Raw genomic sequence first — 12,536 nt, 5'->3', positions numbered from 1 at the left:
GCATTTGGGTCAATTCTCTCTCAGAGGGGCTTGTTGATATACATGGAAAACTTCAGAAGTGATTAAAATCAGATAATCTGACTTTGAATTTTAATTCTCCAATTTCTGGGTGAGTTCTCTATTCAGACTGGCTCCAGTAAATACCACCGGAGTTGCTAAACCGTTTTAAGTCAATGACCTCTAAATTCTGACAAAAGCTTTTCACTTGGAAATTACACATACACAATTTTCAGGTGCCCAAAGCATGTCCAAGAGTGACCAAGATGCTGGCTTTTATATTCAGCTAGAAGGTCTGGTAGATATTGTAGGGGATGGTACTTTAAATGTTTCTAAAGATGTAGGGTTTCATCCAGTAAAGAATCAGGGATCTAGGTCTATTCAAAAATGGCTACATTTGTATTTGCCATATAGATGTCTGCTTTTAATTATTAATTAAACTTTGGTTATGTTGCTTCATTAATAAACCATATATTATAAAAGGTCTCAAAATGTAGAGCTAACTAAATTATTATTATTCAGTGGGGAACGTGCTGTAAAGGATTTAGCATGGCATGGGATTATAGAGAGAATGATTTCCTAATCACAAAGCCACACTCCACGTTAATGAAGCTGTCATACAAAGCTGCCCAATTGAGCCCAAAAGTAACTGGTAAGACTGTGACTGTTGCTGCTTCTATCCTAGGCCAAAGCTGAATTCTGACAAAGTCTCCATCATGAGCTATGATACAGGGTTTTCCAAGTCACCCGAGATGTTGCAAACACTTTCCCAGACTCCAGAGGTTTAGTCTCCAATGTAGGTCTCACCAATATGACATGAAGAAAAGAGATGGAGGCATAATTATAAGTTTTGCTCATGTGTCCTTTACTGTCTTCATACATCAACATACGTTTTACAGATATCTCCTACGAGTGGAGCAGTACAGCACACACAAAGGCTACAGCAGCAGACGAGAGGAGCGCACCGTGTAGCATGAGTCCCAAATAGATAAGAAAATATCTCCTGCGCACACTCATCTTGGAAATGTAGACATGTCAGTGCAGGCTGGACAAATGGAAACTGAGGGCTCACTCTCCACATCAAAAGTATCAAGTAAACCAAACGCTTAACCTCCAAGACAGTGTTCCAGAACAATCTTACCTTGAGGAGATGGACTGAGGTGAATGAGTTAAATCTACATGATGCTCATGAAAGAGAGGTTTTGTACAGGTACAAATTTACCTACGTGTGACAAAAATAACAGAGGAGTAAACTAGATAGAAGTTTGTTTTCCTTTCACATAAAAGTCCGAGAAGGTAAGAAATTTCTGTTTTTGCAAATTCATCTGTGACCCAGGTTCTTACTGGCTTGTTGCTCAGTCACCCCTGGGATGTTCTGTCCCCATGCGAAAAAATGGCTCATCGTTTGATCTGCACTTAAGACAACAGAATGGAAAAAGAAAAAAAAGGACTGTATCCCCCACTTCAAAAACATATCTCAGAAATTGCACACAACCCTAATATCTTATTGTCTAGAACTTAACCACATGGACAAATCCAGATGCAAGGAAAGTGGGGAAATGTGCCCAATTAAAAATTATTGTAGAAGTGGAGACATGAAGATGCTCACTTATTTTTTCCTTTAACTCAGCTTTCAAATTTGGTGAGGGGGAGCTACATTCAACTCCAAGATTAAGTCAAAAAAAAAAAAAAAAAAAAGGAAAGAAAGAAACTCTCCAGACCTCTGACCTTTTGGGCCAGAGTAACAAAAGGCACTGAGAGCAACAGAGGTAATGCTGGAGACTATGCAAAGAATGATGCTAAATAAGCATATGGATCAGGACCAAGTTATCCTACAAAATCAAGAGCTACAAGTATAGTTGATGTCTTACATTTATTCCTCCACGTATCTTTTTTTACAAAGTTTGAATATCTTCATTTTCTCTGAGCTCCAGGAATATTTCTCCAACAGCTACAAAGCTCTTAAATTTATTTTCTGTGATGGTTATCATTATTTATTGTTTTATATAATAGATTTATTTAAGTTCTGTTAATGATTATCTTATAGTGGGAGAATCAGGAACAAAGAAAGCAGGTGTCAGACTGCACAGCACACTTTTCAGTGGATTATTGTATTTTTTTCCCACAAGGAGAAAATAAAATAAAAATCTTATGACTATCTTTGTGTTAGCTATTAAGTGTGTTTTAGTTTGAAATGTACAATAAATCACTGAAACCTGGCTAGAAATGTTTTGATTTTGATTATAATTAGGGGTCCCTTTAATCCCATTTTGCTCATTGTCCTGGCACAATTATTAATAGCTCCTATTTTCATCCCCAGGAAGGTCCTGGTTTGGAATATAAATTAAATGGTCACCCTAATCATTAGTCAGTTTTTGTTTCCCTATAAAAACAAAGAAGTTAAGAATAATTAGATTCCACTCTTCTGATTATTCTTAGGAGGATCTCAGCCACTGAAAAACAATTCCTCGCTTCTGATGTTACATCCTTGGTGAAAATGAACCAGGGCAGATCTGGACCTGTTTCGATGAGCAAGAGCAGGGAAGGGAAGCATTATAAAATGGCTAATCTGTAGACAAAGAAGGGGATTGCTGCCTTTGATTAATGCATCCATACATCCCAGTCTCTGAAGACCAGAAAAGGCAGCATTCTCATGGAGCAGTTCCATGGTCGAACCATACCCATTGCATCATTCAGGAAAAGTTGCCCTTCTATGACATCTGTTTGGCCAGGGATGGGGGCATGTCTTCCTCCTGTGTTCACAGCACCAAGCAATTAAGACTCTTTCTTTCAGTAAATTGTTTTATCTGAAATCTATATGAGTAAACTTTTAGGAAGATTTGTAGGAAGTGAAATATACAAATAATAAATGATTTGGGTTAGTCAAGAAGTTATACTGTAATGTCTTTTATTAAGGAATTTTTTAATATTTCCACTCAAAAGACTACTGTTTTTCAATAAATAAAAACCTTTTTCTTTTTCTCTCAATTTTTTCTAAAGATTTAAACACTATTATATTTGAGCCATATAACCTTAAGTAGCACCCAGGTCAACTCGTAGAACTAAATAGATACAGACATCCTACCACCATATAAGACTGAGTAAACATTTTAAAGACTTCACAATATTTATATGTATAGTAGTCTTTTGAGGAATAGTGTGGGGTATTTTGGTGAATATGGGCAAAAGGGGGCAGGCTTAGACAAAAATATCCTTTTAGGATAAATATTCTCTCCAATCCTTGAATCCTTTCTCTCCTTCCCGCACATACTATGTAGCCAAACAGAAGGAAGCCCAATAAGACAGGGACCTTTCTCCCCACAAACCAGTCCAGTGTCCCCATGATCTTCAGTTTATCATTCACATCCCAGTCCATGTGGGGTGCCCTCTTGAGATTATTCCTACTCTATATAGATCTTTGCATCTTTGGTTGGAAACTCTAACATGATCATAATTTGCGCCCCACACACATCAAATGTTAATAATCAGTTCTCATTTTCAGGCCCTGTGATTCAGTCAAGAGGAGTTTACTAAGTTGTTTGTTGTGTTTACTTGCCAGAGATATTTTTAACTTCTTAGGTAGGTCACTCCTCTCTGGGGAGAATAAGATATTAACAGTTCTTCCTTCTCATCTCTACTGTTTCTTGCCAAAAATTCTTGAAGTTTTAGGATGACACCAGTTTCTGATTCACGTTCATGACATAGAAATTTCTTTGTTATTAGATCATATCCATGGAGATGTGAAAGTCTAGAAGAATTAGTCCTGTGGCATTAGAGGCCATCAGGACCAGAAGTTGGGAGAAATATGTTATTCTGTTCTATTATCATAGGACCAATCCATTTCAGTGGTTGCCAAAGCAATTCAATGGAAAATTCTTCAATTACATGGGATGGCAAAATGATCTCTTCGCTGAAGTCTCTGGAAGACATTTTTTCCTTCTAGAGCTCTGCCTCACATTTCAAGGGCATCGACAATGAAAACCCTATGGAATCAGTTGGTAGGGAACATCAAATAACCAGGTTGACTTTCCCAAGGTGATAGTACTGCATACTCCTCTCTTAGTCTTGCCCTGGCTCTGAAGCCAAACTGTTCTTGTATTTAAGGTACTGAAGCTATATAACCTACTTGAACTGCTCTAAGCAGTTCCTTCACGCTACATCTCCTTTCTTAGCATGCGATTCAACTTTGTAATTATTGTCAATAAAGGTTACATTATGATCTTTATACTCTTGGTGCTTTACACATATAGAAAATCCTTCTGCTGTGCTGCTTTGTGTGTTGGGGAGTGGGGTTTAGGGCCAAGAATTGGAAGCATAGTATGATTATAAGTGGCTACTGTCTTTCCTTCTTGTTCTGTTTAAATACTGAGAAAAATGCTTACAATTTAAGGGATTCAACTGAACAGCAAGTTGCAAAACAAAATGTATGTGTTTACTCAAGTTATTTTTAACTTTGGGCTCCACCTACACACACCTACTAAAAGTGTAGACAAGATGGAGGACATGTGGTGACAGTCCTTGGGCTGAGAGACCCAAAATAAACCGAAGAGAAGCTTAAGGGTTCTGAGATCCTCTTAAAGGAATTTTGAAGTCTGTGAAAATGCTTTATCCAGGTGTCTCTCTTCCATGTTGAACATACACGCCATTAGAGAACAGTGCTAATTTTCATTTTCAGTAGAAAGCAGAAATGCAGACCTTCACAACAGACCGCCCCCACTTGAAAAAGATGAACAAGGCATGTACATTAATAGTGAAGACCCTAAAGCCTAAAGGGCTACCAGCTTTACTCCCAGGCGGGCACCCAGTTAGTGGAAGGGTAGGGGTAGGACAGGTGTGTTCTAGTCCCCAGCCCAGTGTTCTCATCACCACCCTAAGAACACATCTCCACACTACTCTGATCAAAGGTACTGTCCATGATGGTCTTGGTAACATGTGAGACTTCATTTGGTAAGACTGATACTCAATTTTCAAATCACCTGTGCTAAAAAAATTTGAGCCATCTTTGATATTCCTCTCTCTCATACTCCTCTGATCACTGAGGAGGGATTAGTCAAGCTTTCATTTCTGCCTCTTCCTCTATTACAGATGCTATTTCACTTTAGCATTTGGGACCTGGATTTCTACAATGGCAGCTTAATGCATTTCCTTTCCTTTTTAGGGGTAGGGTCTTCATGGAAGAAAGGTCCTCGTGGGTAAAGGATCCTTGTGAAGAAAGGGACCTTAATAAATGGAAAAGGTCCTCATGGACAAATGTCCTCATAGGGAAGAGTCCTCATGAGGAAAGGTCCTAATGGAAGAAGAGTCCTCCTGGTTTTAGGATGCCCAGAGGAGAAGGGTCCTAACATCGTGTGGGAAGAGTTTTCCTCAGGGAAGGGCCCGTATGGAGGAAGTTCCCCTACGAGGACCCTTCCTTCATGAATACCCTCTTCTACTAAAAAAAGTAGAAGTTGTAAGAATGAGGCTACTGGTTTCCATGCGTAAGAACAAAATCAGGGGACCTCATAATACCACATGTTCATTTAATCCTTATAATAATCCCAGGAGGTAGGTACCGTTATCATATTTATTTAGTAAGGATGAAACTGAAGCATAACAAGGATAAGTAACTGGATTAAATAATTCAGTTGGAAAGCGGTAGAACCAGGGTTTGACCCTAGAACCCAGCTTCTGATCCAATACATTATCTTACAAAAGGCCAAAGGCCTTACATTAATCTGCCTCAGAAAGGTCAGGGGTTATAAACCTAAAATCAGGACTGCATAGTTCTATAGACTTTATTGCTCCCCTATTCTCTTAGCCCTGAAACACCTTTGTCCCAGAAGAGTAAACAATAAAACTCTTAAAACACAAAGGTTCAGACATTTGTTTGCAGGACAGCTGGAGGGATTGAGTTTCTCTATCAAGCCTTAGAAGAAAAAAACTCAAATATGCAGTGGGAAGTGGCTATTATTGAGGAAGAAAACTGAGTAAGTTTCTGGCAAATCTGTGTTAGGAAAAAGCTCGAGGAGCCGGCTTGAGCCTCATGGCAGAGGCTTACCGAGGATCCCTGACCCTCAGCACCAGCTGCTATGACACATAGACTCCAATATAAACCCAATCTGGAGACAGTGGCTGAGTCCCCTTTGACGGAGCACCCATCACTGTGCTCCTGTCTAGACCCTGCTTAAATTATAACTCCAGATATCGCAGGAATGGCACACAGATTCTATTTTTTCAAGTCTGGCCAATGTGCTTCCAGTGACTCCTAATCACATGAGACTTCCAGAGATAATGCGAAGGGAAGGCAGGTGGGATACCAGATAATGACTCACAGAGTCAGTGAATCAAAGGGCTTTGCTCTGAGCCATACTGACCATTAACCTTCAACAACTAAGAGGAGAATTAAGACAGATGATAGATTAAATGACAGCACTTTTAATGTTCCAAATCCCAAATCTAAGCATAGACATCTTTGGCTCAACCCAAATTCTCTCCCCATACAATAACTTGTTGACTCCATGTTAAAATGAGCTGTTAATGAAAAAGGACCAGATTCACACATAAGACCAAAAAAGAAAAAAGAAAAAAAAATAGGAAAGAACAGAAAACAACTGAGATTAAGTACATGTTTAAGGAGAGAGAAGAGCTCATGCAAATGATTCTTTAGAGTCATTAAACTTTCCTTTGAAAAAAGGACCTTAAAAAGAAAACTAAATGCTCAAAGAGCTTCAAAAGAGATTATAAGATAATAAATAGAAGGAGCAATAAAGTGAGCTGACAAAGTGCAGGTAGAAATGCAAGAGAAAATGAAAACAATACAGAGATTAAAGCCATATTATAAGTATAAAACTATTGAGTATATATAACTAAAAATGTAGCCAGGTACCTGGCTGACAAAGCTCAGGTAATCACTTATACAGTAAGAAAAAAAAAAACAGCTATTTAAAAGATTATTAATAGGATGATAACATAAAAAACAAAGGCAAATTGATATATATATATATAATTGATATTCTGAGAGAGAAAAAAGGAACTATATGTATTTTATAGAGACAGTTTACTTCTATTGTTAATGGCAGAAAACATAAAATCAGTCCAAATTTACTTGTAGAAGTAAATTTGGACTAAAGCAATGCTATATACTGAGGAATAGTGGTAGGAGAAATTGATTGCAAAATATTTATTAACAGAAATATATTCTGATCAAATTAATGAACATTAGGGATGAAGATAAAATAAATCGGAGACTCAGGCTTCTACTTCTGATAATAGCAGACCAAGTAATTCTGACAAATTCTCTCACTGGACATGCAAGAATTTAATACAAACAGAAATGAAGAAATGAAAAAACCTAAACAAAACCCAAGAGAAAAAAGAAGTAATAAAACAATTCTCGAATACAAATTTTTTTAAAAATGATCCTTAATATATTCAAGGAGATAAAATTGGGGATTTGGAAAGAGAATTAGGAATTATGAAATAAAACTAAATCAAAATTCTGAAAAATGTAATTAGCAAAATTAATTTAATGTACTGGTTTAAACACTGATGAAAAAGAATTATTAAACTGGAAGCAAAGTAAAAAGAATATATCTAAACATAGGAGTAAAACATGGGAGAGAAAAGAATGAAAAATACAGAAAAGGGTCAGAAAAAGGTGGGAAAGACTGGCATACATGTTATGGAGTCCCGGAAAGAGAGGTTATAGAAAACTGAACAGAAGCAGTACTTGAAGAGATTATAGCCTAGAATTTTTTAAAACTGATCAAAGAACTCATTGGCATAATAAAAAAATAAAATAAAATAAAAAAGAACAATTAATAATTCACAGTAAAGTTAATGAAAGCTAAACAAAAGACTATCTAAAATAGGTGTCATTGTTCTCTGCTGAGGCAGACAGACCTCCAACCAAAGTTGAGTTCAAATGTCCAGACTGAATATGCCACAGTCACCCACAGGCTGTGAAAAAGTTCATTGCTGACATAATTAAGGCCTCTGGGGAGAGCAGGTCAGGCCTCTCCAGCAGGTCTGAAATGACTTCCGGGAGCAAAGAGAGGAGCTGGGCCTGCATTTTTACTGTGATTAGGAGATAAGACCAGACAGGGACTCCTGTGGTTTGAGTCTCCCACCCAGCTTTCTTATCAGCTTGTCCAGATGTGGGGCAGGAGGGAAAGAGGGAGAGTGGAGGCTTAAAAGCTATGGGCAGTCACACATCAAAACATGGAGTTAGACTCCTCATTTCAAAGAGCAACAATCAGACTGCTAGGTGACAGATTTCTCCTTAGAAGACATAAAATCCAACAGAAGACAATGAACCCATCTATACCTTCATAAAAAAGGTCAAAAGAACAATAGTAGCAAACTAGCACCCAATACTCAACAAAATATGCCTGGAGAATGAAGACGAAATAAAGACAAAAATTGGAAGAATTTATAAGCAGCATATCCAGATCACACTTAAGGAAATAATAAAGATTGTTTGTTAGGCAGAAAAATGATCCCATATGGAAGATTAGAGATGCAGGAAGGAATAAAGAGTCACAAAGAGCTAAATATGTACAACAACCTAAATGAATACTTTCTGTATAAAAAATGATAACTAATAATAAATTATTTTATTTATACAATTTTAAAGATATAGAGAATTAAAATATGCAATAAAGTAAATAAGTTGATAAGTTAAATAAAATTAAATTTTTTAACATTGTCCAGGAAGAGAATAAAAGTTCTGAGTAACTTTAGACTTCAATAAGTCTAAAGAAAATCTTTAGAAATAAATCTTCAGAAACAAATAATAATTTAGAAATAAGTCTTTATATATATATATAAAGAGAAAAGCAAGATGGGCATCTAGGCAGAAAGAGAAAGTCATATACAGGCTTACGAAGTGTGAAAGTGTATGTGTTGAGGAGGGATTTGGCGAGGTTCTTGTCTATCTCAGAATTGTCCAAGGCAACATTTAATATCAGTAGACAATAGTGCAATATCCATAAAGTTGTGAGTTAAGACAGACATGGCTTAATAATTGTATACCTGGCCAAGTCATTCTTCAAGTACAATTGCAGTTGAGAAATATTCTAATATATGCAAGAATGCAAGGAACCTAACCTGTGAGTTCTTTATAAAAAAAATTATTAGAATATTAACATTAATATAAAAAGCAATAAACCAAAAAAAAAAAAGGAAATATGAATGTAATGCCAAGGTAAAAAGAAATACTGATGATCTGTTTAAAAACAAGAAGAAAAAATTGACCATTATGGGAATTACAGTGAGAAAAAAGGCTATATATTTTATAAAACTTAACATTAAAATACGGAAATAACTAATAAAATCAGAAGTGTTAAGAGAGAAAAATGTATGTCTACTAATTTTCACCATTTATAGCAAAGATTTCCAAAGATATCATCCAGAATAATGTGGTTCAAATATTATTCCAAAACTCGTGAAATTTTTCATAAAAAAGAATCTTTTAGGATTAATATATTTTGTAATAAGGAAATACTATCTTAAGTGTAGCCATTTCAATAATAACATATATTATATTTTTAGGCAATTCTTCTGAACTTCTACCTACATACCTACTTTTCTCTATAAGTGTACAGAGAGATGTCTGAAGTGATTTTCATCAGAATTTTATTACTTCTGGATTTTGCTTTTTGTTTTGTCTCTGGGAGTGAAATTCAGAAAAATTTTTATCTTTCTGTGATCTTTTCTCTATTGGTTGAATGTTTTATGATGAGCAAGTAGTATTTTTTAAAATAAAAGTTATTTTTTATGAAAACAAGATAAGCAAAATGAGAGAAATATTTGCAACATATATGACAAGCAATATAAAGCAATATAAACAACAAGAAAAAGAGGAATACCAGAGAATATGGGCAAAGGACATGAAAAGTCAGCCCGCTAAGAAAGGAATACAAATATTAATAAACAAATAAAATGCTACTGAATTAATTATCAAAGTGCAAAAATTAAAGATAATTAGGATATAAGTATCAGTTTAAAAAAAATTATAAACATTGTCTACACTTGGTGAAGGTGGGCAAATGGCCTCCTTGTACATTATTGGTGCCTGACTCTTAGTACATTATTTTTACATCCTACGGGATTTAGTTTGGGGGAGACAAAATGTATTGTACATTTTAAAATATAGTGAGTTTTAGGCAAAATCTGGACATTCAAGAATTACTGGGGGCAATAAAGATCCATGCATAGGAATGCTTTTCATGTGTTAGTTCTCTTCCAAGCTATTAAATCTTGTCTTTTATCTCACTCCTTAAATGAAATTGTGCTATTTTCCAGTGATTTCCAACACAATTTCATTATTCTGAATCACCAAAAGCAACCAGAATTTTCATGTGCTACTAGTGGGAGTGTAAAATGGTATACTTTGGAGAACTATTTAGCAGTTTCTAATAAAGTTAAAATAGCTACACTACAACCCAGAAATTTCACTCCTAGTTGTGTACCCAAGAGAAACGAATGTATATGTCCTTAAAAACTTGTGTAAGAATATTCACAGCTTTATTTATAACAGACAAAAACAAAACACAACCCAAACATCCATCAACAGAAGAACAACTAAACTGTGGTTTATTCACACAATAGAATACTACTCAAAAATTCAAAGGGGGGAGCTACTGATACACACCACAATGCACATGAATCTCACTGACATTATGTGAGCCAAAGCAGCTAGACCCAGAAGCATACACACTATGTGCTTTCATGTATATAAAATTAAAAAACAGGCACAGAGTACCTAAGGTAGTGTTAAATGTCAGAACAGTAGTTATTTGTGGGGAGGGGGCTATTGATGGGAAAGGTACAGAAGAAAAGTTTCAGTCATAAGAAAAATGTTCTATGTGTTCATCTGGGTCATGGTTCCAAGGTATATGCAAAAGCCAAAGTTCTTCTCACTGTCCACTTATGATTTCTGCATTTTACTTAAGTAAATTGTACCTAGTAATAATCTACCTATTAGCTTGAAATAAAGGCCATTTCCCCACTGTGGAAGAATTTGAACTTTGGTTACTCCCTACACCTATCCTCCAAGCACCTTCTCTCCCAGCACATAGATTCCTGGTTGCCTCAGTGCAGTCAGAGGCTGGAGAGGAATGAAGAAGAGTTGGGTGGATTCAATCCAAGGAGAGAAAGGGGTAACTGACCTCATTTCATTACTTTGGATGGAGCTGTATCTATGCTGTTTGGTAAAACGGGCGGGCGCAAATGTAAACGAGGTGTAAACTGCTTTCACATCTCATTTAGGGAACAGATGAGGCGTGAAATGCATTTCACAGGCACAAGTACTGAAGGGGTAAGCTTAGCATGGTGCAATGTAGAACATTTGTTTCTCTTCCCTGAGGGATGCTGGATTATTTCTAAACATGGCTACTGTAGGGGTAGAGAAGAGGGGGGCGAGGGGATAAGCGTAGGAGAAGGAAGAAGGTCTCCGCTATCTCCTGTACTTATGATGCCTGCCTTCCTTTCTCTGCCTCACGGACCACCTCCTACACTAGCTCAAATATCACCTCCCTGCTCACCACTGATTCTGTGGCTCTCTCCTCTTGTCACCCACAGTGCTTAGCTCAGCACTCAAATCTGCCACTTACTTCCCTCTGTCCTGTATTATAAGGATGAGGAATGTGCATTGCTCTTGTAATCCAGTGCTTGGATTAAGTAGCTGTTCAATGAATAGTTAAGGAATTAATGTAAACTGAGGCAGGGAAAATGGGAAGGGACAATACCGTATCTGGAGATAGCATTTTGGCAGTCAAACCTTCTGCAAACACCCAAAAGAATTATAAAGTTCCAAAGACAATTTAAAACCTTAGAAGGTTTATATCACTTTTTTTTTTTAATCTCTCAAAAATATACACAAATATACCTTTTGGGGCAAGCTTACTTGAAAAGATAAAAGTGAGAGTTATGTTTTTTCATCACTGAAACAGCATTTTTCCCCCTTTTGTGAGAGGAACTTTGATAGCTCAGACTGATTGATAACTGTTATATCTCTATTACCTATTTAAAATACTTGAGTGGTTTTATAGGCATTTGCCCAATCATAAAGGCAAATCTTTTTGAAGAGAACATTTTGGGCTTAAATTCCCAATGCCCGATAATAGTTGCCTGTATCTCTGTGTCAGCCACAACTTCCATATTGAATGTTGACTGCACTAAAGTGACCAAAACAAGGATGAGTCCAAACTATAACACAATGAAACTATCATACTAGAGAAATTTTACTTAGAAAATTCCAGAGAACTCAGAGTAATTGAAAAAGTAGCATATTGTGAAATAAAAACTTCACTAAGATTCAAATCTGAGATCAAGACTAGCCACAAACTTGACCTCGAAAAACTGCTTAATACTTCTGGATCTCTCTGTTTTCTCCTATGTAAAATCTGATCAATTCTGGAATGCGGTTTATACTTTCCCTATGACCCAATGATTGTTTTCTTAGGAATGTATCTCAGACATGAACTCAAATTTAGATGCACAATAATATTCATCCCAGCATTGGTTATAAAAGCAAAGAGTATGAGCAATGTGAATGT

Source organism: Rousettus aegyptiacus, unplaced genomic scaffold (assembly GCF_014176215.1).
Source record: "Rousettus aegyptiacus isolate mRouAeg1 unplaced genomic scaffold, mRouAeg1.p scaffold_m13_p_4, whole genome shotgun sequence".
NCBI lineage: Eukaryota > Metazoa > Chordata > Mammalia > Chiroptera > Pteropodidae > Rousettus > Rousettus aegyptiacus.
The sequence above is the reverse complement of the archived record's forward strand: the minus strand, read 5'-3'. Positions refer to the sequence as shown.